Source organism: Cavia porcellus, unplaced genomic scaffold (assembly GCF_034190915.1).
Source record: "Cavia porcellus strain 051 isolate PalLab524CR breed Dunkin Hartley unplaced genomic scaffold, mCavPor4.1 scaffold_13, whole genome shotgun sequence".
NCBI classification, from domain to species: Eukaryota; Metazoa; Chordata; class Mammalia; order Rodentia; family Caviidae; genus Cavia; species Cavia porcellus.
The window spans coordinates 69,400,124-69,417,836 of record NW_026947496.1 but is presented as its reverse complement, the minus strand read 5'-3'; the positions used below and the strand labels follow the sequence as shown (position 1 = coordinate 69,417,836).

Below are 17,713 nucleotides of genomic sequence, written 5' to 3'. Positions count from 1 at the left end.
ATTAAATTTGCCACCAGAAAATTATGTAGCATTATGGTTACTTCTAAGGATTACATTTGGAAACACACATGAAAAATCAAATTTCATGTATGGGATGTGAATTCTTAATTTTGGGAAAACTATAATTTCATATTTTTATCAGAATTAAGTTATGTGATCATCCATGAACCAATAACCAGAAGCACTGATTGGCAAACAAGTGTTTGTACTTGTACTTGTGTGTGCAAATTTAAGATGCAAGATGTGGAATATGATGAAATATCAGGCATTAGAAAGGTGACCTAGTGGAGGTGACAGTGGTTTAAAGCCAAGAAGGAATCCTTAACCTGGGTTATCTTATCACTGCAAAGTATTTTCTGCCTTCTGAAGGGATGTACTGAGCTGCTGTACAAAGGGTTTCAGGCAGCAGGTGCTGAAGTGGAGATTAGCATAGGATGTTTACTAAGGAGAGTTCTTGGAGCCAACACCATGGAGCAACAGAGAGGGAACCAGGATTAGGTGGAGACAGAATTGGAGCTGTAATTCAAGCCAAATGATGAAGGCAGCCTCTGCTGACGCCCACAGGGAGCTCTGCAGCCAGAAAGACCTTAGAAGCTCTGCGGCCAGAAAGTCCTGGATATGGACTCCCCTAGGTAAGAGTGTGGTATGAGATGACTCATCTCTCAGCAGCTGAGACAGTCCAAATTTCAACAAGTCTTTGAAGAGAGATTTGGGTGCATTGGCTGAAGTCTATCAAAAAAGTAAAAAATAAATAAAATGAAAGAAAAAGATATAACTCTAGGTACTTCACAATCCCCTAACACAAATATATCGCAACTTCAAATTGAAGAATAATTGTTGTGCACAATGGCTGAAGGTATAAGCCTTCACCAGTTATAGGTCAGTTTTTCCAAAGTTGCTATGCTAAGAGGTTCTCATGCCTTTTACATTCTTCCTGGAAACAGAAATAAATTACCTACAAAAAGTCTCTTCCTTTTGGCCTGAAGCCCACTTTGGGAACAGCATTTACATCTGAATAAGATTTAACCCCAAAGAAAAATTTTAGAAATTAAACCTTAAATCGTGAAATTTTTTTAAATACGCATAAAATAGACAGAATTGTGATAGAAAACCCTGTGTATGAATGATAGAGCCCAATATTTTGCGTTGCTTGTTTCAGAGAAATTTTTAATAATGTTATGTGCAGCTTCCCATGCCAATCAAGGACAAGGAAGGGTAAGTGTGACCTTAGAGCAGAGTGACATTCCATAATGTAATGTTTGAAGTCAGGAATGTCTCTCTTAATAGTGCTGAATTGAGTGCAGTTGATGCTGCAGAGTTGGTTCTGAGAAGTGATGTGCCCACCCCACTGTCCTGGGAAACAGTGCAGGGCCATCTACTTCCATTTCCGCTGTTCTGGCCTAAGGCTTGGCTGTGGGGATTGGCTTTGAACCTGGAATGTGTGCCGATGCCTCAGGGCACTCAGTGCCTCATGGCACTGAAGAGAGCCATGCTCCAAATCAGACCAAGAGAAGTACAGGACAGTTAACAAGTTCATTTCGTTTCTGTAACAATATTGTGTAACTGAGGACTCTCCTTTTGAAGACTAGCGAACCTTAAAATGACCTGGCCAGCTTCTTATGCTGATGGCAATTTTTAAATTCAATGTAAAACCAAAATCACGATTTCTGTTTAAGAAAGAAGGCTCTTAAGGAAGATCTTTAGAGGTTATCTGAAGCAGTGTTTGTTTTCTGACTAGAGCCCTGAGACTGACAACATTCAAATCACTTCTGTCGTGCTATAAATTCAGGTCCATAGATGGCTCTGCCAGGGTGTTTAAGATGACCTCTGTCCCTGTAAGTCCTGCTTTGCCTCACTCTGTCCTCAGTGCAAGGCCCTGGCATGCCTAGGAGTGAGTCAGCAGTCCGCTTTACCCTGTGAAATGAGGGAGACTTTGTTGGTTGTCGGGCTCTGGAGCAGGTGGCCTGGGGCTTTTGGCGGTTGCGTTTCCTCTTTGAGGTGGGGGCTCAGCTGTTTCCTTGGTCACGCGCCTCTAGTAAGATCTTGCAGGAGGCAGGAGGCCAAGAATACAGCTGAGACTTGAGCTGCAGCCAATTCCCAGCAGCTGCCACTCTGTTCTCTGAGTTGAAACCCACTCCAGGCTGCTATGTGGCCTGATCTGGCATTTAGGGAGGCACCAAGAGGAGTGTCACTTGCATACTCTGAGTGGCTTAAAGCATCTGCTATTTTGTGTGTGTGTGTAGCCTAATTTAAGGGACACATCTCTGGCATTCAGATTACTGAAAAAAATTTAGGTCACTGCAGACAATAAAACGTTAGTTTTATGGAATCTGAAGAATGTGTAGATCTAGAATTATTTTAAAAGATAAAGCTTAGGTGACCTTCTTAACTAAGCATGCATTAGCTTAATATAAACATATCTTAGTTTATATTTATCTATCTACTATATACAAAAGCAGCTTGAAAAAAACAAGCAGTAGAAAAAAGTGAGACATAACTTCTGCACCACTGCATGTAGCATGTGATTATGAGATTGTGTGTATCACTGCCCTTGGCCTAAGTGTCTTCTTCTTCTTCTCATTCTCCTCCTCCTTCTTTTCAATATGGTAATAAATAATAAACCTCTCAGATCAGGCTATGAAAACTTATTCTTTGAGATAAAGAAATTAAATAAGTAGGAAATTCTGGGCAAAATACTATAAATGGACAATACAAATATCCACAAAATCCAAATGTGTAAATACACTTATACATGTATGTACTCTACATAGCAATAGTCAATAGACCTTTTAAGATGACTTGCCATAGTGGTATGTTCTGTAGTATAAGCATATCCATTCAGAAGAAAGATACTTTTAGCAAACATTTGGAAATTGGTTATTTCATGTATTGGTGAAAGAAGAAAAGAATTCTCTGGGTAAATATTCCACAAGTTCATGACAACTAATGCTGATGAAGGGTTGCTTAATGATTCCTACTCAACCCTTTAAATGATCCACACAACGTCCCCCAAGAGGCTCCTGAAGGGTGGAGTTTTATTCTTGTTGTCTTTGTGGTGCTCATTCCCACCAAAGTAATCAAAAAATTACACAGAATATATGAAGGTGTTAAATTTGTTCTGTTAATTAATAGTTTTGAAAGGAAACCTGATAAGATGTGTGGGCTACTGTGGCTCTAAAACATCCAGGATTTTATCCATGGTGAGGTGCCTTATCTGTTCTCTTCCTATCTCCTCAGACCCTCAGCTTTCCTTTCCACTTTAAGCCTTTCCACTCTAAGAATTGTCTGTAGGCAAGAACTAATGAAAAGTGACAAACATACATGGCCCTGCTCAGGAAAGGGGATTAACGGATATCTAGGGAGACTGCTGCAAATGATCACAGATGTCACTTAGGTCGCATACCCTGAATCCCAATGTACTAAACAGAAAGATCTATTTTTTTTTTTAAATTAGAAGTTAGAGGGTCCCCTTTAAAAACTGTTAATTTTCTCTGAAGTTTTTTTGATTGATTCTTTTGAAAGGAAGTAGGCTTAAAAAATTGCTCAACTCAATGACAATTTAACAAAAATATTTTTGAATTATTGCATCCTTGCAGTTATTCTTGACTTGGTTTTTAATAAATTCGTTGTTTTGATTTTGTTATTTATGTAAAATACAAAATGTATTTTATGATAATATAAATGATTACTTGGTTAGTCTTGAGATTCTTTAAGCATTTTATTGAATTATTTGGTTTGCATTTAGGCTTTTTTTTAGTTTTGTCTTGGATATTTATTTAAAACATGCCATTTTTGTACATAAATTTCTTTATTGAATGTATGATAAAATGTACTTTTTTCACTTTTACATTTATTGACAATTCTTTGCATGGTCTTCACTTTCTCATTTTTCTATTTAAATGGATAATTACATTGCAACCAGAAATGTACTTGTAAGTATGATTAAAACAGCCACTAAGCATTTAAATTCATTAATTATTTCTTCTCACTTCCCGATATTTTGTTTACTTGTTTTGTTAACAAAGAAAAATGGATTCATTTAAAAAGATTTAGAAAGACTAGAATGGCATATAATCTCCACTCTCCCCTGTGATTCTATTAATCTGAATGACCAGCGTCATTACATTTCCATGCCTTTTTTACTTACTGACAGGCACATTGTAATTATTATCTCTACTCACTCCCAAAGTCTATGAAAAAGTGTAGCTCAGTGCTGGAGTACATCCTTAAACATGCCCAGGGTTCTAGGTTCAAATTCCAGAATATGACACAAAATAAGTATGCATATACTGTCTCTGTAGTATCTCTGTGACTTACATTTTTCTATTACAAAATGGGTTTACTTAAGAGTTAATACTTTTAGTCTATATTTTCAAAGTAACTAAAGGCACAAAGTTCAATAGATATACTAGAATTACTTTAAATTAACCCTATTTTAATTAGTGTTTAAGTTTACTCTTACATGAAATCTCAAATCTGACTTCTAGCAATGATAATGATAACGGGTAACTAATTGTTAGCTTGAAAATGAAATCACCGAGGTCTTGCATTATAATTAGGCATTTAATCTTACAACTTATTAATAAAGCCATTACTGAATGCCAGGCCCTCTATTAAGTGTATCAATACAAAAAATAAGAATAATCCTTCTTTTAAGTAGGATGTCTGTGAAAGAAGCATAAGTAGCTTTCAGATTTCTCCTGAAGAAATGGCAGGTGCTTTTTGCAGTGACCTTTGAAATTTGGGCTGTAATTGTAGCTTCACTTAATTCTTAATGCATTTTGGAGAGATGCTTAATTAAAGGAAGAGAAAAAAGTACATAAAAGTTCTTCTAGAAAAAAATAAAAGAAAATGCAATCTTTCTAAAACAGGATTATAATTCATGACAACTTAATTTGTAATGCAGTTTTGAAATATTATTAATGCACTACTCTGAAATACTGTAATTTGAAAATCAGCCATGAAGCAGACTTTTTGACAATACATATATTATATATAGTTTTAAATATCCAGTGATTCCAAAAAATGGTACATATTAATAGTGTAGAATAATGAGTCCTTTTGGTGTGTTGGTACATTCATGTAACATTTTTTAATTATTTATCCACTGTATTCATTCACTTTGTTTTTCCTCCACTCTGCCATGACCTTTGCAATCTGCAAAATTCTATATTCTACTTTCTCAGTAACTGATTTTAAAAAGGCAGACCATTATATGCTGAGACTGTAGTATCTATGTGCCTATACTGGTAACTGTATTATTCTTACAAGTTGAGTATCACCTGCAGCACTTTCTTAAAATCAAGAAATTCATACAGTCAGAAATTCAAAGGAAAACACAAATTTCCTCTTAAGGGATTAAAATGTTCCTGCCTTACAAACCTGCAGCTATTTTTCACTGTAAGGTATTTTTACTTTTCTTTTATCCATTTGAGCAAGGATTAGTCGTCTATATAAAAGTGTATCTTTTATAAAAGAAAAAATAGGAGCTTAAAAACCTCTTTTGAAGGAAGACTGTATGAAGTATGTGCTAATATTGTATTTTATTGCCATATATATATATATATATATATATATATATATATATATCCGAGACGTATGTGTGTGAATATGTGAGAGAGGAATAGATAGAGCTAGAGCTAGAGTTAGAGAGTGAGAGAGTGAGAGAGTGAGAGAGAGAGAAAGTCCTTTATGAATGTGTATCTGATAAGAGGTTTTATTAACATATATAAAGAGTACACAGGGGATGGTTTTGAATATGATATCAAGAGCTCATTATTGCTGAACAGAAAATATACTTTTGCTCCAGGGTTTAAGTGTTAAGTTTAGTCTTTAAGGTTTTTTTTTTACCCAAAAATCTTCTAGCGACATGCCTAAAATGTTCAGTTATGTTTCAAGGTAAACAATACCAAAGATAATAAATTTACTCATTTTTTCCTATAAGTTACTTTGAAAAATAAATCAAAATTCTGTTTTTCTTTTATGAGAAATTTTCTTAAAAATTTTAGCCTATGTCTCATAATGTTTCCAGGATGCAAAATCTGCAACAAAACCCAGGCTTCTCAACCAATCATAAAAGGAGAAAGCTAAATAATATGGAGGGTTTTGTTTAAACCAGGGCATTCTAAAAATTTTTTTTCAAAAATTTGTTTAATGAATTCATGTATGCAGGAAGGACACATTTATATGGGCAGTAGTTAATGTCTATTTTGCAAGTAACAAATTTGACTTCTTGGGGAATCTAGTGGATTGCTCTGTAGACTATAACAGTGGGTTCTGCTAGAAGACTTCTCTCCCTGTCACTCATGTTGAGGTCTGTAAAGTTCAGAGTAATTTTGACCTGACTTGGACTTGGCCTCTGTGGGCATGCCCAAACCCATAGTATCTGCCAGGATACAGAATGAACTGCAAGGGGCCAGCACTCTTAGAATTGAAAACAGAAATATCCAAACTCTACAAAAAGCTTCTAACCAAACAGGACACCAAATATGAGTTCTGTGGTTTATACATTTCTAAATAGCCAGGGTTCAAATAACACAACACACACACACACACACACACACACACACACACAAACACACACACACACACGACACACAAAGTAGGCATTTATGCTTAGCATTATTTGACCTTTTTAATATCCAATTCACTGTTTTTGTCATCATGTGAATAACTTACAAGCAACAGCATCCCATATTATTTCTTACTTGCTTTACATCTTCTCATCTGTGTTTAGTGAAGATATGTAATTGTTTGAAGTGAAGATACATTTTCCTAAATATTATACTTCAACAAATACAGAGAAATGGTATTCCTATCATATTTTCACTGTACAATTGTGAACAGTAATCATCCCTTGGCTAAGGAGCTAAGTGACTTCTTTGTCTTAACAGTTATAACTCTATTTGCGAAAATTAAAATTTATTAAAGGCTTCATCACAAGTTTCTCTAAATATCCTATATTCCACTTTTATATATTAATTTTTCAATGCAGTTTTTGACAGTTGGGCCTGCCAGCTTGCTTCCTGTTTTCTTTCCTTATTATTAAGAATAAAGAAAGTTTATGATTTTTTTTAACATGTAATTTTCCCCACATTAGAGCTTCAAATTTTATTAAGGACACAGAACTCAAGGAAAAGGAATCTTCTTCTGAAAATGCTTTACTATACATTATGAATGCAAATATTGACTTCTCATTCCTTATCTATGCTTAAAATCTCGAGGATTTCACAAATAAGCTGATAACTCAAAAGATGAGTATTGGATATCACACAAGGCTGACAAGTATTTTGTTTCTGTGATATATAAAATAGTAAGTTTTGTTCTTTGCTAGATAATCTCACCCTGAAAATTTCCATATCTGTACCCTGAATATATACTCCTGCAAACTTCTAACGACTCCACTGTCTTACATTTCTAGTCCTTATGATAATACTCAATATTCAGCCCCCATACAGAGATCGAGTTGTCCTACTTTGTTGGAGGGATGTGATATCACATTTGATTTTAAGAGCAAGGTTGCATGTTAGCAACATCAAAGTGGGTGAGTTAGCTTCATGTACTTCTTCCTGAAATGTCAGTTTGCATTGAGTTCATCAGCAGATTTCTTCTATTGAAGTCTTTGAAAAATAAATGCTCTTCAAGTTTATTTTGTCTCCTCATGCCACACATGTATGAAGCTAGTAGACTTTCAGACCCTTAACTGAGGCATGATGGAATCTATGAATTAAAAACCCTCAAATCTTTGACTTCATCTGCTGGAATTCCAAGGGAATTCTTCATGCAATTTAATCTTCTTTCTGCAGTAGTATCTATTCCATTCAGCCCTGGTACCACACACCAGCATCTCTTGGGACTGAAGTCCAGATCAGCATTGTGTTTTGTGATTTCTTTCATGATTTCTACCATTGCCTTTATGCAGAGTGGTCTGAGAAGTTGCCCTCCCCTTTCGTTTAGTAACAGAAAGTAATTCTAGCAAGTTCTAATTACTCAGAGTTTACAGAATGTTGTTTTAATAGGTAATTGCCATCCATTAGCTAGTTTAAAATTCAGGGATTTGCTAAAGACAAGCATTTTCTCTTGACAGATCTGGTTAGAAGGTTTGTGCAAGAAGAGTTCATGAGGCACAATACTGTCACCTGAAAATTTTAAATGCCCGTGACTCTGTAATTGTCTCTTCATGCAAAAATGCTTTCTATACAATAAGAAAAAACTTTAAAAAATAAAAAAGTACTTAAAGTCAGGTTGAGTTCTGGGAGGAAGTAACATTCCCACACCCATCAGCTTCTTGAGGCTGAGAGTGGTTATATGATTTTAAACCTGACACTGAATGGCAGGAAGCAGACCATATTTAGACTGCAGCTCCTCTCTTCAAATGGCCAGCCACATGCTTCCTTGAGGTTATTTTTACAAACAGGATATCTAGGGTGCAGTCAGCATTGCTACAGATGGGCCCAGAGCTCATGTACTACCTCACACAGTCAGACATGAACATCAATTCAGATACTGTAAGCAGGAAATTTTCTAGCCACATCCTGGATGTATTGGGAAAACACAGCTTTCCTTCACTAATATATTGTAAGGTTCCTCAAAACGTCCTCCTGACTGGAACATATTTATTTGTGCACTCAGAAAACTGCTATGGCTCATCTTCCTGCTATGTGCAAAGCAGCCTTTGTGGATACACTGGCCTGGGGGCCCTCTGTCCAGGAAACTTAGTTATGACATCATCATCTGGAACTCTTCTTTAGGACACTATATTTTATAACTTGACCTAAACAGAAGCCAAACATTTGGTTGTCTAGAAATAAAGGTTAGAGACATTCTTTTGAATATTTACTTTTATAAACTACATATTGCTTTACCAGCATCTCTGGGAATCCTCTCTCTAAAGGCCAGAGCTCTTCTGCCTTCCAGGGAAAGAGGCCTCAGAGGAAACACTTTTGCCTCCCTTTTTTCTGCCCTTTTGATACTAAACACAGACCCTGTGTCTTTAATGCTTGCACACACATTCTAGGTTTATTCATTGGTACTCTGTTACATACTGTTTTTATTATACGGAAAAATTCCACAAAAAATGCTGCTACTTATTAGAACACAAAATCAGTCAGTCATTTAAGCCAATGCCAGATGCATTCCTTTATCTTCTATTTCAAATGCTCCTTCTTACAGGAAATCTGAGGATAGTAAGAATTATTCATTGGATATTTAAGTGTTGTTCTAGCATATATGTTGACCTCAGAAAAGTCGATTTCTCCTTTTTATGGCTGTGTCTTCAGTGCTATCAGTGTGTAATTGCATGTACCTCTATAGTAAGCAGTAGACAAATGAAAGCAACACAGAGAAAAGAAAGGCTTCAAAAGTAAAGGTGGCATAAAAAAAGTGGAAAAGGTATGGTGAGTTGTAATCGCTTCTACACTGTCAAATTATGACCACTACGAGTGTAAGTCCTGTGAGAGTAAGCACACAGAAAAAAAATAAACATTATGGAACAACTGAGAGAAGCACAAAGACAAAAGTAGTACTTTTAGGGCTATGCTTTTTATCTAGAAAAAAGTTATGCGCCTGATTGATGCTGGATGCAGTCTGTAAGAGTTAGACTTGTTTTTTTTAACTGGAATTTGAACCTAGGGCCTTTGTACTCAGCTATATTTCTAGCCGTTTTTATTCTTTATTTATACACAAAGTCTCACAAAGTTGCTAAATTAGCCAGGCTGATTTCCAAATTATGTTCCTCCTCTGTCAGCCTCCCAGAATGCTAAGATTACAAACTTGTGCTGTGAGAGCCAAATTATGCTGAATCTTGATTGTCAGCCTGATTGGATTGAGAGACTCCTCACAGGTAAGGAAAGCACCCCTCTGCGAGTGCCTAGGGGAATCATGGTGTGGACATGACTTGAGGCTTACACCTGATCTCTCACACCTTGTGCTCAGACTCTCCCCCTGTTCTTTGCTTCTGGATGCTGTGAGTTGAACAGCTCTCTACTGTGCTTACTGCATGAAGTTTCTGCCTTGGAACAAGCTGAGCATGGATGGAAACCTCTGAAACCATCAGCTAAACTAACCCTCTCATCTTTCAAATGATTGACTAATGAGCTGTGGATTTGAGGTTTAGCACTTTGCTCCAGTGATAGGAGGCACCCAGTTTCCTTCATCATCTCACTTAGGAAGAACCAAGAGTCTGATGAAAGCGATATGCACGTGATTTTTCTATTTTCTCATCACTCTTCTTTTCACCTTTCATGAGAATGCCTGTCCCACTACCCCCTGCTTTCTGTTATTCATATATATTACTTCACTTAAGATTGTCAAATTAGCTTCCAAGGGGACATTGAGGAAATCTAACTCTAACAGTAACATCTGCCATGTGTATGTTGTTTATTTTACTGTATTTGCTTTAGTCCTCCAGATTGTTTGCCTCTCAAATCCCATTGTCTGTGGGCTTTTGTCCTTAGCGCAGCAGGTTGTCCAATGGCTAGCTCCCTTTCCCTCCTTCGCTAGTTCCCAGTCCAAAACCACATGATAGATGCCCATGAAATGTGCTTCAGCTCTCTTTTAGTGGATAGGCTCCAAATCGCAAAGCTTAACCAGAACACATTTTTTGGAGAGCTATGGATCCAGAAGCATGTAGTATTTTGCCCTTGCATATGTTCAAGTTGCTGTTAGTTAAATTCAGGGAGAAATTTAGCCTGGCCACAGTTATTAATTGGCCTGTGAGGGACTGGGTATTTGATTTTTAAGACAGAGAAGTCGAAGTATAAAGTTATACAGCCTTTGCTATTTGGACCACAGCTAGAGCTTGAAGCTTCCTTCATCAGTGGACTCCACAAGTGTTATTTTGTACCAGCCACCATTCATAATACGAGGTTTAATACAGTAGGCAAAATTGCCTCCAACCCCCATGGCTGTGTGGCTTATAAAATAGTGGAAGGAAAATGTTTTCATTACTGGCCCAGATTTTAAAGTTGCTTAGTGACTCATCTGTATTGCTGGGATCTGGAAGTATCCAAGATTGAACATTAAAGAGACAGTGCAAGCAGGCTGCTTACCGCCTTCTTCACTGTAGGGTGGCAACAAATAGATGTAGTTGATCTAAGGATAAAACATATAACTATGTAAAACAGTCTGATCCAAATTATGATGTAATAAGCATTCAATAAAGTGTAGTTGTTACTCAATAAAAGGTGATGTTGCTTTATTGAAATACATAAAAAGGCTTCCTGTCATGATGTTAACAGAAATTATAGCTCAGAGCCACTCTACACAACTGGAAGTTCTATTTATCTATGTATCTTCTGAAACTCTACGTATATTATGTGGGCTACCAGTGTACATTTTTGACAAATTCTCTCTGTCCTTGCTCATCCTCCCCTCTGAGACAGGAATATACTTCCTATGCTCATGGCTCATGCAGTCACAGATCCTAGAGTCGCAGTCTGGTCTTTTATTTTTTAGAAGTGCCTTTCCATTCCTTTGCTCCTTGGGAAAATCCTTTCACTGTTTTCCTTATGATAGAAGGGACTTGGGTTATGGGTGAGCAATCTAAATTTGTATGTTCATTCCTTTTAATTAGATTGAACAGTGAAGAATTTGCTAGTAGCAGTTCTCAGGAGGCAATTTCATAGCATCAAATATAAGTATTTACATAGGAAAATCAAAGGCCTCATGGTAATGGAAACCTCCTTTTTCCCAATTAACATATAGAAAACAAATGACTTTTTATGACCATGTCAAAGATCTAACAAAACAACAACTCATCTATTTGTTTTTATTCATCTTAGTTAAATCTCTTCCTTTTTCTTTTTTATATAAGAAATATTTTAATAATTCAAACATTTAGCTCCCACTTTTGCACCTATTACTGAGTCACATCTGCTAAGTTTCATTGTTTTGAAATGACAGGTGCTTTTTTCACTTCTTGCAGGAACTTAGGAATAAAGAGTTCATGTCAGATATGCCAATTATATTTTTTAAATTAGTATTTCTCTTTTCATTTAAAATGCCTTTTCTCTTTGTGATTAATTTTACACTTTGAATCCTTCAAGCTAGAATGCAAAATATGAAGTTTTTGAGACATCTTTGTTCCAATACAGGGTATTACAAATATAAGTAGTTCAAACTAAAATATGAATTATTTTGTTAGTATCTAAATACAGAAGAAAATTTAAAGGATTGCCTTAGCTCATCAGAACTGAAACTGGAATCAGAAGTCCTAGTGTCTATGAGTCAAGCAAGTGCATCATTCTGGAGATCACTTTCCTTTGTCATCCCTAAAGTAGGATGCCCCGTGTGGAAAATTGCATGGCAATGATCCTGACAGAAATATGCAGGATAACTCTGTAATTCTTTGAGATTCATGGTAGATCTAGACATTTAATAATATTTTTCTTTTTACAAAGTTATATATCACTATCTTCAAATTTCCATCTTGCTTTAAATATGAGAACCTGGCTTTTTGCTACAAGATTTAGGGTGCTCATTTCCAACAGTTGCTTGTATTCCTACATCAGTATACATTCTAATTAATCATTTGATATTTAAAAATTATCATGTCTTCCTCAAAACCTGGGTAGATATCATCTAGGACTCAGGGAAACATGATTTCTCATGTGGCTTTTAAAATGTTTGCACTATGAGCTCTAAGTGTGCAAGAAGAAAATTGGGCACATTGCTAGCACACAACTTATTCATACGATTTTTGGAATTTCAACATTTTCAGAATAAAAGATTGAGCAGAACGTCTGAAAGTCCAAATATGTCCATGAAGTGAAGTTTTGGGGGGAAAGAACCAGGAAAGGAACCCACAGGCCATCAACAGAAGATATGCTCATGAAGTTCTTATGTAATGTTTGTGGATTCATGTTTAACAAAAGAAAAGAGCAGGTTAATGAAAACAATGTATGGATTCTTCCTGAAAGAATCAGAAAAATGAATTACTTAGAGTTAGGTAAAGATTTCTATCGGAGGCATCATTAAAGAAACAAGAATAATTCAAAAGAACTACACTCCTCAAGTCTAAATATCTGTTTTTGATCCAGCTCTGCCACTATTCAGTAGTAGATCTTGTTCAAATCACTGGATTGAATGTCATCAGATTAAATTATTTCAAGGTTTTTGCAGCTCAGAGGTTCTCTGTATAGTTTCAGTTTCAAATTCTTCAAATTCTTTCAAACCTTACTCCTTTTTAACGGTTGATGACACTACCCTATGTATATGTAAATCATGCATAGTCTTTTAAAAGAATGTGTTGCAAATATAAAGTAGTGATTAGACTGCATGATTTATAAAAGCTAAGGCTATTTCAGAACCCTCAACTAGTTACAGTGGTCTTGGTTTCTACATGGCAGCAGGGTCATTGATCCAAGTCACTTTGTCATTGATTTTGGCCAGATATTTCTCTTTATCTGCCATGAAAAATACACAAAAAAGCTGGTCTAGTGGAATGACAAAAATATCAACCAGTTGTTTTGTTTCACCCAGTTCTCTTTTCCAAATTGCTTATTGACAACCTGAAATTTATACTGTACCTGTAAGATATCCAAAGTAAGCTTCTGGGGAGAAATATTTATAGAGTTGTCTTTTCCAGCAAGAAATGGTGCTTGTTATCCTCTTTTGCTAAGCCCATAATGACTCCACATGCATTGATACTAATAGAACTGCAAATGCTCTCTGACCTCTTTATTGTTCTACCTAACCTCTTTATTATCATGTCCAGATTATATGGATAAATAGTAAAACTTATCTTAAACAGACCAGACTGCTAGTATGATGATACAATTTATTGGATGCCTATGTAATTCAAATACCAAATATAGCACGTGACATCTATAGATCTCTGCTAATGTGTCATTGTCACCAGTGTTTCAGAAGAAAATTTTTAAAGTAGAATACTGGTTTCCCCTCATTTACTATTATTTTCTGACTTTGATTTTTGGAGATGTATTTTTTTATTATTATTGATTTTTGGAGATGTATTTTTTATTATTTACTTTTTATCTATACTATGTTCAGGAAGAAAAAAATTGAAGTGAAATTATGTTACTGGGTCTAAATATCATGTCTTATTGTAGAATATCTTTGTACATAATAGAAGGTGGTACAAACTCCTTAAAAGATGGAGAAGTGGCACATGAACTTTTTTCTTTAGATATTTTTTTTTTTTTTTTCTGACATCAAATCTCCTTTTGGTTAAAGGCACTCCTATTATGGTGGAGCTGCTTTTGTGCTCAGAGCTTTTCATGCATTCTTTTGTTGTTGAAATCCTACTAAATGTAGAGCAAAATTACTTTTCTATCTCAATTACTACACTTAAACATATGAGGCATTCTGTTTTAAACTGCCTGGCTCTTAGATCAAGCATATATAAGAATGTTTATGTAAAATACTTCAATTTCCTAAAATCCTACTTCCTTTTCTTAAATGAATGCTTCCTATCCTAAACTCTTCCTCCACAATAGTTTTCTCGTAATTTTGTCATTTATGGTAGCTCAAAAATCCTATGTATTGCCTGTATATTTGGTAAATCAAAAGGAATTTAGTTAAAGGGTAGCGTTCCTGACTGGATGTCTTTTGTACTTATAAAAGAAAAAAGTTTCTTTGAGAAATTAAATTCATGTAAAAATTTCTCATTGCTATTTTTTCTCACCATAGATATGCCTGAAATGGAAATCCTGCCGGAATGTGAATCAAATTCTAATCTTTCTTTGCTTACATGACAGCACAGTGATTAATACACAGTTTACAACACACAAACAATACAGTTCGTAACATACACAGTTCATGCACCACACAATTAGGACACAGTTTGTTCTTGGTGATGAAAATCAGAATACCTGGTACTTTTATTGTGCTCATCGTGCCCTCCCCTTTTCACATGATAATCCTACTTGCTTTTATTTCAACTCTAAGTCAATCTATAGAAATAAGAAACAATGTAAGAATGATATATGTTGTGATTATTTTAGTAATTTTCTTCACTGCGAATAGCTATGTGATGCCCCCACAATTATGGCTACAATACTGTTTTCACCAGAATAACCAGAGTAAGTTTTAGTTTGGTCTATTTGTAAATAGCCTCTTTTTTTTCTTTTTCTCTTATTCTAATAACAAAAATTTGGTCACAGTATTCACCTAATATTGCAGAAAAATTTTATTATATATAGTTCTTGTTCTTTATCAGAGCAGTAAAACTTGAAACAGACAGATCAAATGGCAGTGGAAGATTGGAATTAATTTGGAGAACAGAAACTGGAGTAGGGCTGATTTCCTGGCCCTGCATTCTTAGCAAAGAGAACAATTTTAACCAGTTACAAAAATATTTGTGATCCATATGTTCCTTTCTGCTTACTCCCATATGCCCATATTCTCTTCTATCTTGGTGGATGATGACTTTATGATTCAGCCATGCAAGAATAATACCTCACTGATTTTAGAGCTCAATGCTATTTCAAAACGTGTCCTGGTAATTACGCACACCCATATATCCAGGCTGTTAGCGCTTGAGCTAGTTACGTGAATATCAGTTTGTTATTTCTTTCTTCACGAAAAGAATTATATCTTGCATCCTCCTACTGAAGCTAGAATAATGTGTCTAAGGCTTAGATTTTAAGCTGCATTGCCATTCTCCTGATGGATTAAAATTCCCTGCACAAATATGAGAGTCAGAAAAAGCCAAAAGTTTTGCAATAATTGTTGACAACCTCATTCAACTTGTGAAAAGGAGAATAGAATTCAAAAAGCATTTGGTAATACCGTATATCATGGATGTTTATTTTAAGGCATGTTAGATAATAGGTTTGTTAATTAAACAGCTCTTAATTTTAAGACATAGCAATTACTATTTAATATTGTCAGATATAGTGGTCATGATAAAACTTCCTAAAATTTTTAAAATTAAATTTTTCTGAGTAGCAGTTCATTTTTCTCTAAATTCATATTAGCTCGTTACTCAAAAAGTATGAGCCTTCTAACAACAAAAGATTGATATTTTAAGACTGGCTGTCCATTCAAAAATATCAATAAATCCAGAAATGATTGGATTTTTAACAGTTGTATGCCTCTTGCACAGCAAATGACTTTGAAACCCAGTATGTTGTTAACATGGTCACACTAGTGTCTGTGAGGAACCAGCCTTGCTACTTCAGCTTGTGGGGAGAGGATTTCTAGAAGGAGAGAAAGAGTTTTCAAGGGAAATCGCGGCCATTCCCTTAGTATTTTCATGGACTGAGATTTGACAGAAGAGGTGTGTATGCTTTTGGAGCTACCCGGTGAACACTCAAATAGATTTACTGCAAAAAGGGGAGAGATACAGGTTGCATTTGGCAAACGTTATTAGGAACCCAGTCTCTCATGTTTGCATTCAAGCGGTCTTCGCTACTGCTCCTGTAGGAGTTGCGAGAAAAAGAAAGTACATATCATAGCGTGGATTGTTTTCAACAGGCTAGGGGCTTGCAAATCTGCTGAATCCCTCTCACAGTGTTTTTTTTTTTTTTTTTTTTTTTGCTGTCAAAAAGAATGCTGAGCGGGCTCTTAACGGAGAGGGAGGGGTGTACTATGCAATGAGAATATTAGGAATTCTTCCCAAACTGTTAAGTGGAGAGAAAAGAGCTCTCACAGCCGTACCATCAGGAAAATTTTCTTGTATCTTGTCTCACTTTAAAAACTTTATAGATCATGCTCATTAAATAAAAAACTTTATTCCTCATTAAGGTAACTTTCATAAAGAAAGAGTCACAGAGTTAAAGTGTATAATATTAATCTATAATTAAAACAAAAGCTTCGGTTAAAAAAGAGGCAAAATTTGCTCATAGGTGATCTTGACTCTCACTGAGGCAAACACACAAGCATGCTTTTTAAAAAAAATACAAAGTGCGAGATTTCACTAAAAAAGGTTAAAACTGAAGTGAGTAATCTTCGGTGCATAATGCAATTGTTAATTTTAGCTCCTTGCGTGGGTGCCGTTCTGACTTGAACAGCCGGCTGTAGCCTTCATTAGAGAAGAAGCAGGCAGCTTGAGACAGGTGGAACTGAGTGGCGCTGTGAACGTGATTTGCTGGAAGCTGGTCATTAGATTTAGAAGCCCAGTCTCGTCTGTTTTGTCCTTCGCCCTGCCATGATTATTACAATTGTTGTTATTTACTGTTCGTCTTTTTTCAGGTTGACGATGATGTGTCACAGTGTGTAGGGGCACCACATGGAGATGGGCATTCCGCACTGTTGACGGGGACATGGGACTCCAGCTGCCTCTGATCATTTGTGTGGATTTTCTCGGTGTAGAACGACAGAAGCCGCTAGTAAGTCACCAAGACCTACAGCAGAAACTCTGCACGAAAGGTACAGGTTTGCTCTCATCTGCCTCATCTGTATTTCATTATTATGACATACATGTCCCTGCTTGTGTGGAGAATGGTTCAGTGACTATAACCATAATGGGCATGAGCAAGACGTTTGGCTTGTGGTTTGAAAAATTAAACTCAGTTTGTTCAGTCCGCTTTGAATCTGGACATGACCCGTTTTATTGAAACGCTTTCAAAAATGATTTAGGGCAACAGGAAGTCCTTTCTCCTCCCTCTACTGAAAGCATGGAGAAAATTTGATTTGCTATTGAAAAATCGAAATTTTTATTTTGTTAAGCACGTGTACTCATTGCCATTAAAATCTGAGAAAAATGCACTGATAAAACCTTGCCAAACGTAGATGGATTGCTCCCTGTGCA

General features: G+C 35.9%; 1 protein-coding gene across 33 annotated transcripts in view; it reads left to right on the top strand.

The window, feature by feature from the left end:
• The window catches only part of Arpp21 (cAMP regulated phosphoprotein 21), a 155,501-nt gene that overhangs the window by 24,416 nt on the left and 113,372 nt on the right, over positions 1-17,713 (top strand). For 24 of the 33 annotated variants that reach the window (XR_010051318.1, XR_010051317.1, XR_010051316.1 and 21 more), the window contains exons 1-2: positions 16,917-17,060; positions 17,155-17,331. The gene's annotated coding sequence lies outside the window, so the exon portion shown is untranslated. Of the gene's footprint in view, positions 1-9,745; positions 9,842-16,898; positions 17,061-17,154; positions 17,332-17,713 lie in introns of those variants that run through there. The other 9 variants (XM_013156331.3, XM_013156329.3, XM_063260359.1 and 6 more) reach the window with 6 other exon arrangements.